Source organism: Dipodomys spectabilis, unplaced genomic scaffold (assembly GCF_019054845.1).
Source record: "Dipodomys spectabilis isolate Male_0828 unplaced genomic scaffold, ASM1905484v1 ptg000354l, whole genome shotgun sequence".
In the NCBI taxonomy this organism is placed as follows: domain Eukaryota; kingdom Metazoa; phylum Chordata; class Mammalia; order Rodentia; family Heteromyidae; genus Dipodomys; species Dipodomys spectabilis.
Genome location: NW_024871031.1, coordinates 379,591 through 392,563, shown reverse-complemented (window position 1 = coordinate 392,563; position 12,973 = coordinate 379,591). Strand labels below are relative to the sequence as shown.

The following is a 12,973-nucleotide window of genomic DNA, read 5'->3' as shown; positions in this document are numbered from 1 at the left end:
TATATCACACTGAGTTAAAGAAAAAGTTTCAAAGTGTATTGGATGATGTAACTCCTTCCAGATACACATGTTGAAATTCTATTCCCCTGTCTGGTGGCACACACTTAAATTCCTAGTGGTATTGTAGTATTGAACCCAAAACACTATACTTGTGAAATAGCATCTCCATTACTGCCATACCTGCAGATTGTAGATGGATTGCTTATTTTGAGGTAGTATCACTATGCCTGGGCCTGATTGGACTGCAGTCCTACTAAAACAAGCATAAAACACTGCACCCAGCAAATGGTTAGTTTCTGAAACTTCTTTTTTTGTCTAGGCTTCCCTGGAACTGGAATTCTCTAATTGTTGATGCCCAAGTAGATAACATTACAGGTTTGAGCCACTTTATTCACTAAGCTATACAATTTCAAAATGTCTTGATATTGCCTATATTTGTGCTTAACATATATAGTTAACCTTAATTTTCTCCCTCTTAAGTTTAGTACTCTTGAGCTGAAAACATTGGCTTTCTTGATATACATGGCTTTGTTTTGGATGGAATCACATCACAATAAAAAAATCTCCCAAAAGTTTATTTCAAAAATCATGGAAAAGAAGGCTTCAGGTTGGAAAAAAATTGATCCTTAAGTTCTAAATGCAATACATTTATAGTGTTAGTCAATGCTTTCCTAATTATGAGAAGGAAGGTAGAAATGTGAAAGATGTTAGATATAATTTGATAACCTTCTAGTTCTCCATAGAAATTCTGTAGTTGCCACTTCATGTTATCTTCCTTCCTTAAAGCTTGCTTTAAAACCCTCTGGGTGGATATTGGCTGAACTGATTGCTAATCTTCTCCAGGAAATGAAGCTGATTTTAGAAGGCTGATGGTGTAGTAAATAAAGGAATGATGAGAATGAGCACAGATATTGTCACAAAATGAGCAGACCTCCATTATATAATTTGCAAATATCTTTAGTAAGTCTTAATTTTTATGCTGTAGTAGGAGCATCTATACAATGCTGAGAATTAGAATTCTACACAATATACAATGAGAATTGGAATTCTACAAAATATGAAACATTGTTAGGTAAGGGTTGTTCAAGGATGTAATCTTAGCTAGGTAAGAGATTGAGATCTGAAGATTACAGTGTGAAGACAGCCTGGAGTAGGAACGATCATTCGATACTTAATTCCAATTAGCCACCAAGGGAAATGGATTTCTAGGTCAAATGGTATGTAGAGCACTGGCCTTCAACATAAAAGCACCATCCAGGCCCTGAGTTTAAGCCCTGGGATCAACAGAAACAAAAACACAAAATACAACATAGAGTTAGATATTTTATAATGAAGCATACTCTAATGTACTCTTCAGTGTTAGAAAGACTAAACTTCTGTGTTAGCTTTATAACCTACCACAATAAGTGTTATTGTTATAAGTGTTATTAAGCAGGAAGGCTTACTCAGATTTAGAACTTTGAAGGTTTCAGTGTATGTTCAGTTGGTTTTATTGATTTTGGGGCCTGTGACAAGACAATGTCAAGGTGGGGAGTATGTCAGAGAGAAATGTTTCGACCTAGAATGATTAGAAGATAAAAGAAGAAAGTAGATGAGAATCTAGTTCTCATGTGTTTCACTCTAAAAAATTTAATCTCCAGAAGAACTATTCAGGTATTCTCCACAGTCTGGGAGGAAATAGAAAGTCATTTTTCTTTAACACGTAGGTCTTTCTGGGGCATTCTAAAAGCAAATGGCCATAACTTCACCATTGATAATGACTTGTCCAAGGGTTGAAGCAACTAGATATTTCTATAAATTCTAATCAGATCTCAGTAGACTAAATATTTTATGGAATTCCTATTAAAATATTTTCTTGCAGTCTTCATACAACATATGTGTTTATCTGTGTGTTTGTATGTGTGTATGAATAAACGAATACAACAATGTAGAGGATAAAAGTATTAGTATGGCCTTTTGTTTTTCTTCTCAAACCATGAAAACCTGCCACAATCCCAATCAAATCCCATCCAAGATTAAAATATCAATGCTGTCCCAAAAGTTTTTCATGCAAACCCTAGTACATCCACCTCATTTAAGATGGCCATGGTATATGAGCATTTAAAGTCTTATAATTATATTGTCATCAAGGAAACAATGTACAATATTTCTTTTAAAAATACCTAGATTTTAGAACACTTATCCAGAAAATTAAAGGAAATAATTATGGTATTAATTTAAATATTTAGTCACGTAAATGGGTATTCTATATCCACAGAGGCCTATTAAACCACATGATTGAAAACCTCATCTATTACCAACTTCCATGAAGACAGTTCTTGCTGAAAATAAACGAGATGTGGTAAACAAATAAAAATGTATGCCACTAACAAATGCTGCTCTTCTAAAGCATGGAAGTGACAGAGCAATTAATGCCTGTGAACAGCAGGTTCTACATAGTGGAATGTGATTACACCCTAAGTAGAAAAATCCACAGATATTTCAGGTTTTGCTTCGTTGTTGACATTTATGAGATATATTTTGGAAAGCACAATGAATGAAAGCACGTTGTTTGTAAAACTTTGCTGGCTGATAGAAACTTATTGAAATGTATCAAATGAGAAGACTGACAATATGGTGGATAAGATGTGGTATGCAGCTTTAAATACAGACTGAAGCAAACCAAAGAATTGGAATTATTGTTTTCCTTAACAAATACTTTCTGGGTATATTGGGCTATACAGTATAATGATGAAATAATCATGTCTGTGGAAAAGTAAGGAAAAAACACTGTCACCTTTTGAATTTCTTTTTAAAGTGAATCTTAAATGAGAAAGATGAAGAAAATTTAAATGCGTTAATAAAATATTATCAAGTATTAGTTTAATTTTTGATTAAAAGTTAAAACAAACTGAGAGACTATTAGTCCTGGAACATGTTTTCTTTTGTTCTTGTTTTTTTGGGGGGGTATATATATTTTTTTCAGAAAGCATCCTTGTCTTAACCATTTCCCATAAAATTTATGCTGTCATAGGATCAGAGGTTTTTTTTGGCTAAATTAAGATAATAGCAGGCTCATTTTATGCCAACACAATATATAAACACCAATGACATTTTTCACTGAACAACCACTCATAAAAAATCATAAAATAATAAAGTGAAAATCCATGTCAATATTTTTGTCGGTCATGGGGCTTAAATTCTGGGCCTGGGAATTGTCCATCAGTTCTTCAGCTCAATGCTACCACTGTACCACTTGTGCCACAGTGCCATTTCTTGTTTTTAGGTGGTTTATTGGAGATAAGAATCTCACAGACTTTTCTGCTCAGGCTGGCTTTGAACCACGATCCTCAGATCTCAGAATCCTGAGTAGCTAGGATTACAGTCACCAAAGCTCAAATCCAAGTCAATTTTTTAAAAAGCAAGCTTATTGAAACTTCTGGCTTTTTCCAATAAACAATCTTATTTTTTCAGTATTAGTTTATAACTATGAGTTACTTTTAGATGTAACTGTGAATTTTTTAATAGAATCAAATATAATTCTTACCATTACTCTGTATTTCACAAAAATCCACTGTAATGGATTTTCACCAAAGTTAATTATTACATACTATCTCACACACTACTGTTATTACATTCTGTATTGCATATAGTGTGAAGTGAAAATAATTTCGACAATTTCATATAAATTTTAGGTACTATTTTAACATTACAAATTCACATCTGTGGTTTTAACTAAGGAAAAAATTTAGAGTTAAAAATAAAATATGAATGGGAAGGGATGGGAAGGGGAAACAAAGGAGGAGGCTACAATGCTTGATAAGAAATGTACTCATAATCTTGCCCATGTAATTGCAACCTCTCTGTAGAGTATTTTCACAATAAAAAAAAGAAATGCAAAAAAAAACAAATATGAATGTTTAGTGTGTCCCAATTAAACCAAAAATTCTGAGTTCATCCACATGAAATTATTTTCTTTCCACTAAACAATTTGAAGTATTACCATTGAAAATAGTTAGGCAAGAGGAGGCAAAATTCAAATCACATCAAACAACGTCTGTTATTTTGCTAATCCCTCCACTAAGAAGATCTCCCTATTCCCAGTTGCCACAAAAATGGAAGTATCTCTTAGAATTCTATTTGGAAAACTTCTATATCATTGATTCTTTTTGTATTTTCTATTATATGAAACAAAATATAGACACAAAACAATTGAAATAAAATACACATATATGTTGAAGTCATCACAGCTGGAAAACAAACAACAAATTGGAACTTCACCAGGAACAAAAAGATATTGTGCCCACTTTATTTTTTTAAGTACAAAACCTTCAAATACATGTTAATTTGAGTAGAACTATAAAGATAACTGTCTCTCAGAAATAAGGTTGTGCTAATTTGTAATTAAATTCATCTGGATGAACCTAATATAGCAAGTCCCTTGAATGAATCAAATTGTTTAAAACAAATGTAACTGTATGTGAAGCAAGATCTGTACATATTTAAAAGAATAATTGCTACAGTATCAAATCACAAAAATCATGACATACTTAAAAATTTCAGAAATGCAATTAGAGCAGTGTACATGAAGTACATAATTTAAAACTACTCCAAATTACAGTGCTTTTAGAAGACTGAATATGTGTTATCTAAAGGAAAAATCAGCACATTATATAAATGAAATTAAAAATCTCATGAAAAGAGAGAATTGAAAATAATATTTTAATAAATGGTGGTCAAAATCTAGTACTGACAAAATTGCATACCTATTTAGTTAGATTCAAAAAAGACCCAAGTTACTCAAGCTGATTTAAAACTTTGGCAAAATAGTAGAATACAACTGTAACATTATTATGGATGTTGACTCTGGGATGGAATTAATTTCCTCTTTAATCTGACAAATTAATATATCAAAGAACATAACTTCTCCAACTAAATATCAGACCTAACTAAACATACAACCAGAAAAGTCATCATGCAAGCCATATTGCAGCTGGGGTAAAAGAAAAATCAGTCATACTGATATTCTATTTATTTTAAACGTTGTTTTTTTTATAAATTATTTCCTTTATCTTGCATTTTTCAAACATTGTGTTAAATGCTGTATATCTTGGTAACTAAATTTGGATGCCTCCTTAAATTTTGAGTAAAATATCTCACTTTAGTTCCTAACCCATGAAATGAGGTTGTTTGAAAACAAATGCTAATAACCACTGTTTATAATACACAAGATCTCACAAGCATGATTTCAGGAAGCATAGGTTAACATTTTGATATTGTGGTCACGTGACTGATGAGGTCTATCTGTTTGAGTATAGTTGTACATAGATTCCTCAGCCTAAATTTAGCCACTGTTAAAAAATGTTTATATCTCTATCTTTCACCCATCAGAGATGAAACCTGAGTATAAAGTCTAAGGAAAATGATAAGGTAAGAATTAACTTTTCTGGATATAAAGTAAACAAAAATGCAGCATAAACTAACTCATTGTTTTAAAGTCAACCTATGTCTCTAAAACATGTTAACAAATTCCCTACAATGTGTAGCATTCTCAAGAAGGGAATCGGGAATGTGAGAAGAGGACTAAGCAAGTATTGTTTTCAAATATACATAATTTGGGTTTACCTCTTTTTTTCGTTAGAGGCATTTTTGATAAAACTGTTTGAATAATTGATTTCCTGTTCAGGTATAATATATCCTAGTTGCATATACCAAACTACATTCAGAAAATGGCATATAGTAATTAAGTAAAGACAACTTATTCAATAAATAGCAAAAAGTATATACCTACAGGGTAATATTTGAACAGTGCATTGGAATTATTCTAATACAATAATTAATTTAAAAATTTCATATTGACATTAATTAACTAGAGTATCTTTATGCTAATTGGACAAGATTGTCTTTCTAAATGAGCAAAACCTATTTCTCCTTTTACTTTATCAGGGAAATATGTGAACAAAAAATGGAAAATAACATATAACTGTACAACTCCAATGCATTTTTTACTTTTTATTAGCAAATGTTAATTTCACAAAGTATTTTATTGTGTTATACACATACATCCATATAATGTAGCTTGCTAAATTTTTTCCTTTTATAAATTTCATTATCCTATTTTTATACTTATGTTTTATTATGTCATTATACTAACCTAGGAAATATTTGAACATATTTACTCCACAATGTTTCTCTTCATTTCCTCTCTTACATTTTTTTCCAAATTTAATCAGTTTCCATCTTTTACACCTGGGTCATTCATTTTTCTTTCTTGGACTAGAGTCTGCATATGAAAAATCTAGTATTTGTTTTTCACAATAAGACTTATTGCTTTAATATGAAGGTTTCCAGTTCTATCTATTTTCTTGAAGATGATATGATTTCACTATTCTTTGTGGCTAAATAGTATATTATTGTGTATATATGTATATATGTATATATATTACACTCTTTCTTCAATGAGTGATTAAGAAACATGTAGGTTAATTCTGTAGTTACTCATATTTTTTATGTGGGAGAAGGAAAGGTGGAAATAATGATGTTTGGAATGAGAAACATGCTCTTTAAGCAGACACTCTTGTATTTAAAACATCTTCTTAGCTACTCTTTCATCAGTATTATATAATGCATTGAATTAAAAAAATAAAATTTAATTACATTGGCAAAGGTGTTCTTTTTCAGTATCTATATTATTTTTTACTACAGTGTTACATTTAGTATGTCATGTGAGTATGGGGATGTATGTGAGCATGAAAATCTAGGCATGTTTGTATATGTAGTTGACTCGAAAGAAGCTGAATTTTTGTGAGATACAGGATTCAAATAAAAATTTGAGACCTGTAAGTTGCTAAATTGATATATCGGTCCAGTTTGTGGAGTGTGATTTCAAGATCACATTTTGGTAGGTTTCATACCAAGTAAGTAGATGTTTCTAATCAAAAATCATAAGGAATAAAACAACAACTCTGTTTCATAATCATTCAGTCTTAGTACTTCAGACATTGTATTAATTGGAAAAAAATAATTGAAAGTATGATGGGTCAGTAGTTAGCCTTTAGTCACTACATTTTCCCCAAAAACTTCAGATGTACTCTTTTGATATTAATTACAAATATATTTATCAACATACAGATATAATATGAGCTTATATATGTAAATATATGTATATATTATAAATATGTCAATTATTTAGTTATATTTTACATGTGCATCATAAATATTGATTTATATATAAACGTAATTTATCTCAACATATATACATATCTACATATATACATTTTTCCTTTTTTTTGGTCAGTCCTGGGGCTTGAAATCTGGGCTTGGGTGCTGTCCCTGTACTCTTCAGCTCAATGTAAGAACTCTACTGCTGGAGACATAGCGCCACTTCCAGTTTTCTGGTGGTTTACTGGAGAGAAATATTTCATGGAATTTCCTGTCTGGGCAGGCATTAAACTATGATCCTCAGATCTCAGCCTCCTGAGTAGCTAAGGTTATAGGCATGAGCCATGGGCGCACGGTTAAATTTATATATCTGAGATTTGTTAGTGGAACGAAGGGTACAGAAACTATTATTCTTATCAGGAAAGGACTTCACACTGACAGGTATCATTACAAGAAGAAATACGATAAATATTCACAGTGGCACAAAAATCCCTTAGATGCCTTGCAAGACAGCATGTTTTTCCATTCACTGCATGTGGTTTGAGCAGATTGCAACCCAAGTGAATGTAGAAGATATTGGACCCTAACAAAACTGACAATTGCATAAACCCAGTCCTCTATGACAGATTTAACAAGGCCTATCTTGGAGATTCTTGTTAGGGACATGATAAAAAATTTATAGTTTAGTTGTGATTACAGAACAGTTTTACACCTGTCACTAAGCCATTACCTTTATTTAACACAGTCCCTTTTTCTCTAACTTATATTTTCTTGGCTCAGGAAACTGTTTTTTGCTTGTGAAAACCTGGCTGTTTACAATATAGAAATGGGTTTTTCATCCTTTTGAAATTACTGTCTGTATAGTGTTCTATGAGATGAGCTTCCTATGATATTCCATATCATAGGAATAAATTACTCTGATTCAAACTTGGACAACAGCTAGCTTGTTCTCTCTCCTAGGAAACCATCTGTATAGACTTTTTACATGTAAACAGACCCTCATTTACTTACAAAAGTCTGTCAGTGAGTCAAACCTAACTCACCCAAGTGAGGTGAATTCCTCTCTCATGCTTCTTTTACATTAAAAATGGTAAGAACTGTTCAACAATGCATATACTTTTTAATGTGAAGTGTGACTCCTATTTTCCATAATGTGAATCAAGGAGAGGAATCAATTTAAGATGTGAAAGAGCCTTTCTAAGAATTTTGGACCTTGAAAATTGTCCTGGGTATTCATTTTTGGAAAAATATTCCTTTTCAAAGACAAAGGACTCCTTTTTTTTATATTGTGCAGGTACTGGGATTTGAACTCCTGGCCTTGAGCTCTACCTGGGCTTTAATTCTCTATGTTTAATCTATAGACCTGAGCCACACTTTCACTTCTTCCTTTTACCAAGAGTGGAGAAAAGAATCTCCTAGGTTTATCTACTTGGAATAGCTTCGAATTGCAATTATCAAATTTGAAACGGTTCCAAGCATTCCGTCTAAGGCATATTCAACAACTAGTGAAACTTGTGTTGGCTATAATTATGTATCTTTCTCTATGTGTGCACGTTTACATCTGTATATGTATGTGTGTATTTGTGTGTATGCTAACGTGCAAGTGAACCTACATAAAGGCATATACACACATATATGCATATATAAATGAATATACAAATACAAATATATGTGCATATATATGTATATCAGATGTTCAGTGATTTAATCTATAGTTCCTAGCACATAGTCATTCTCACAAAATGTACATGATAAATTGCTCTGCAGATCTGTGATCTATTATGGATATCCTTTGTACTCACTTCCCCCATTAGTTTTTGACCATCCCTGTGAACAACTTCGGTCTACTTTCCATAGGACAGCTTTTTTTTCATTACAGGTAGTTACTAACTGATAATAAAAGAAAAAAGGTTGCTTGTAAAAGAAAAAAAATTCTTGATTATAGCCATTCTACCTGGGGTGAGGTGATATCTCAATGTTGCTTTGATTTGCATTACTTTTATGGCTAGAGAGGTTGAGCATTTATTCATGTGACTATTGGCCATCCTTCTTTCATCTTCAGAGAAGTTTCTCTGTAAGTTTTTAGCCCACTTATTTATTGGGTAGTTGTTTCTTTGAAGATTTGTTGTTGGGGGATTTAATTTGTTGATATCCAGGTAGACTTTAGATATGAGACCCTTGTCTGTTGTATGGTTAGTGAAGATTTTCTTCCAATCCGAGGACATTCTATTGATCTTGCTAGCTATGTCCTTTGCCATGCAGAAGCTCTGCAATTTCATGCAATCCCATTTGCCCATTTTCTTTGATTTGTTGTGTTTCTGGGACTCTATTAAGGAAATTTTGGCTTGTGCCAAGGAGACCTAGGGTTTCTCCTTTTCCATCCTGTAATGTTTTCAGAGTGTCTGATTTGACTCCAAGGTATTTGATCAATTTGGAGTTGATTCTGGTGCAGAGTGATATATAAGGATCTAACTATTTTTCTGCAAGTAGTTAACCAATTTTTCCAGCACCATCTACTGAAGAGGCTGTTAGATGTTGGAGGAGATGTGGACAGAAGGGAACCTTACTGCATTGTTGGTGGGAGAGTAACCTTGTTCAACCATGTTGAAAAGCAGTATGGAGGTTCCTCAAAAGACTCTACATAGATCTCCCCTATGACCCAGCAATCCCACTTTTGGGCGTTTCACCAAATGATCACAAATAAGACCACACTAAAGCTACCAGCACAACTATATTTATTGCAGCATTATTTACCATAGCTAAGACATGAAACCAACCCAGATGCCCCTCAGTAGATAAACAGATCAAGAGAATGTGGTATATACACACAATGGAATTCTATGCCTCCATCAGAAAAAATGACATTGCCCCATTTGTTAGGAAATGGAAAGGCTAGGAAAAAATTCTATTAAGTGAAGTAAGCCAAGCCCAAAGAAACATAGGTTTCATGGTTAACCTTATTTGCAACAACTAGTATATGTCTGAGTCAAGCAGAAAAGGTCAGATAGGTTGATGTTAGGGACATGAACCCTAAGATATGTATTCAAATGTTTTTAATGCGATTTTTTCTAACATATTTAAAGATTATTTCTTTGTTGCTTTGTATGTCCCTCCCCCACGGTATAACCCCTGCTTTCACTGTATTTGATGTTGGTATAATTTGTAGGGGGTGGGTGGGAAATAACAATTCGTTTAAATAAGGATACGGGTGGACCCATTGCAACACTAATATGTACAAGTACTTATGTCGAAAAACGAACTTTACTACTTTGGTTGGGGGGAGTATTTGATATGGGGGACAAGGAGGATTGGAAGTTCTGGGAAGGAGAAACAAAGGAGGACGCTACAATGCTTGATAAGAAATGTACTCATTATCTTGTCCATGTAATTAAAACCCCTCTGTATAGTATTTTCACAATAAAAAAGAAAAAATAATAAAAAGAACAAAATTTTTAAAAATATACAAAATAATCTTGTAGAAGATTAAAAAAATAAAAGAAAAATAATTTTAGGTCACAGGTTAAAGTATCTTATCCCATTCCAATGATTCCTATGAGATAAAATTTATAGTAGAAGTAAAAGTGAAAAGGAACTCCTAGATATGTTATTTTACCATTTAGAATGGCAAAGAATAATATCATGTCACTGTCATAACTCTTAAAGAATGCAAGGTTAACCGATGGTTGCTTTCATGTTCCCACAAAACCAGTAGACCCTGAAGCATAATAGTAGCCCAGCAGAAATTCTAAGTAGCAGACATGGGGCATGGAAGAGAAAGAGAGGAAATGAGACAGAGTGAAAGAGAGAGAGAAATATCATAATATTGAAAGTGAATAATAGATAAACAGGAGCTGCATGAGAATATTCATACTGCTATCTTTAGACTCTAATGTGTACATTTGCAGGTATTTGATATTTGTAATCCATCAACATGAAATATAAAGTTATGTTGATAAAAATAAAAGTGACTCAGAAGAAATTATAAATGCAAAAACGATCTTCACAGCAGCAAACTCTCAGAAATATTTCATGACTTTGAAAAGGATAAAGTGGCTGAAGTTACTATAAATTTAGAAGTACAACAATTCACAAAAATAGAAAAAGATATTTATATATTTCCTTATATAACCCAAAGCAAAAGGAAAATGTTGTTTAGATGATTTTTTTAAAAACACAGTCTCTCAAGTGCTAAGAAGTTGGCTCAGTGGTAGAGTGCTTGCCTTTCATGCATGAGGCCCTGGGTTTGATTCCTCAGCACCACATAAGTAGAAAATGATGGAAATGGTGCTGTGCCTCAAGTGTTAGCGCTAGCCTTGCCTGAGGAACAGCACTCAGGCCCCAGAGTTCAAGCCCCATGATCAACAAAGTCAAAATAAAACAAAACAAAACAAAACACAGTCTCTCACATTTGTGGCCTCAACTCTGTAATACTGTTGCTTCAACCTAGGGCTAAGATTTTAGTTGTGGACATGTATCAACTCTCCTGATTCAGACTCTACTTGATCATTTTTTAATAAATATTTTGTTCTTAATTTTCCTAGTTGTAAATTCACATGCACCTATAAAAAAATGTTTTGACCACCCCAGTAACCTTCTCAAAGTACCTCCAAATGATGACTAACAAAAAGTTGTATTATATAACAACAAGTAAAACAATGCTACAAAGAAAACCAATAATTAAATAATGATTAATAAAATAAAAAACAAAACAATTACCAGTGTTTTTAGTATTTGAAGTGCACTACATATTAGATTTTACTATTTTCTCATATTCCTGTACATTTTAAACCGCCTAAGATTATGATGTTCAACAAGATTTTTATAGGCTATGAATAGTCTTCAAAGTTACACACTAAGGTTATTATTTATGGCTCACCTCAATATTTGTTTATGGCTTATATCATCTCTTGTTCCTCGCTAAAATATAAAGTAAGGAATCCCTAAATTTTAACAAGAACTGTGTAGTTAGCAAGTCTTAACCCTTCATTCTGCTTCTTTACACAAAGACTTTGCAACTTCTCATTAACAAAATTTCTATAAATTCTGAAATGTACATACTTAGTACTATATGTCTGCTAACATAAATCTTAAATACATTATAGAAAATTTGATACCTGCCAAACAGTCCTAATTTTGGTATATTTAAGCAAATTCCTAAAATTAAATAGATATAAAACACTAAAATTTTTAACAACCCTTAACACTTGCTGCTGTGTTCATTATGACATGTGCCTTGTATAGAACAATTGAATTATTTCCCCTACACATCTCTTGAACTGCAAATATCTGGAATTATTTTGTTTTTGACATGTCCATCTTGACATTATTCTTAAATGTGTGCTTATGTAAGAAGTACATGGTTCTAAAATTTCAAAATTCTTCTAAACTTACTTTTTGTTGAATTGCCTAGTTTAAGAAAATCAATTACACTTTATATATAAAAAATATTCTGTGCTCAATTCAGCATCACATAAACTAACATTGTAATGATACTGAGAAGATTAGCATGGCCCCTGTGCAAGGATGACAGGCAAATTCCTGAAGCATTCCATAGTTTTACAATAGATGCTGGAGGGGATGTGGACAGAAGCGAACCTTACTGCATTCTTGGTGGGAGTGTAAACTTTTTCAACCATTTTGGAAATTAGTATGGAGGTTCCTCAAATGACTCCACATAGATCTTCCCTATGATCCACAAATCCCACTTTGGGGCATTTACCCAAATGATCACAAACAAGACCATCCTAAAACTACCAGCACAACTACATTTATTGCAGCATTATTTAAGATAACTAAAATATGGAACCAACCCCGATGCTCCTCAGCAGAAGAA

At 32.6% G+C, this 12,973-nt stretch overlaps 1 non-coding gene across 1 annotated transcript; it reads left to right on the top strand.

Moving 5' to 3' along the window:
* The first annotated feature begins 12,591 nt into the window (after window positions 1-12,591).
* On the top strand, window positions 12,592-12,698 carry LOC122095499. Its single transcript, XR_006145157.1, has one exon. It is a non-coding gene; the product is annotated as a U6 spliceosomal RNA (small nuclear RNA).
* The last annotated feature ends 275 nt before the right edge of the window (window positions 12,699-12,973 follow it).